This window comes from Ursus maritimus, unplaced genomic scaffold (genome assembly GCF_017311325.1).
Source record: "Ursus maritimus isolate PB19 unplaced genomic scaffold, ASM1731132v1 scaffold_11, whole genome shotgun sequence".
NCBI lineage: Eukaryota > Metazoa > Chordata > Mammalia > Carnivora > Ursidae > Ursus > Ursus maritimus.
The window spans coordinates 42,175,259-42,176,134 of record NW_024423453.1 but is presented as its reverse complement, the minus strand read 5'-3'; positions in this window follow the sequence as shown (position 1 = coordinate 42,176,134).

Below are 876 nucleotides of genomic sequence, written 5' to 3'. Positions count from 1 at the left end.
ATGGGCTCTCCATTTGTAAAAGCAAAAGCCTTTATTGGCTTTTGCTAGGTGGCAAGGCTCTGAGGAGGCCCCTAGGCCCGAGGGCCAACCAGGAGCGCAGAAGAGTGCGCTGAGTGAAGGCGCAGCAGCCTGGCTGCACCGCGTGCGCGCATCTCTCCGCGGTGGCACAGCGACCCCGACTGGGGAGGCGCGCCGGGACTGGCACCCAGCATTGGCGTCCGTGTGGCTCTCACACAACCAGAGGTCTTTGCTCGCGTCCTGGCCTCCGCGGGAGGTTATTTTCCTGTTCCCCCTCAATCATCTGGTCTCGTGGACGCGCCTGTCACGCGGACACGCGCTTGGCCGGGCGCGAAAAAAGAAAAAAAATGGCTGAATGGAAAGGGAGTGGTGCGCGACTCCAGGTCGCAGCCTGCGCAGGCCGAGATCGACGTTGGGTGGCGCAGGTGCGATGCGGACTCCGGAGGCTCCGGGAGCCTCGGAACCCGGCAGGTCAAAGCCGGACGCCGCGCGTGGCGGTGCTGGACACTCCCGAGCGGCTCCCGGCGCCCCCTGGCGGCGACTGGAGCCGCGCGGGCTGCGGAAACAATGCCTTTGCACTCGGGGGCTTCTGGGTGTGCGGCGGTCCTCCGCCTAACCCGAGCCGGACCGGCCTCGGGCTCCTTGGTCCCGCGCAAGGGGGTCTGAAGGGCCGAGACGACCCCAGGGGAGGGCGTTGGGGATGGGGCCGGTGGAGGCGGGAGAGCCCCCTTCCCGCCCCAAGGCCCAAGTCCTAGCATCTCCCAGAGCTCAGGTTCTAATGAATTACTTGATTCGGTGTGTTTTCGTCTCATGTAGGGTTTATTTTCAAAACAGTTTGTGTTGGGAAGCGGGGGGGGG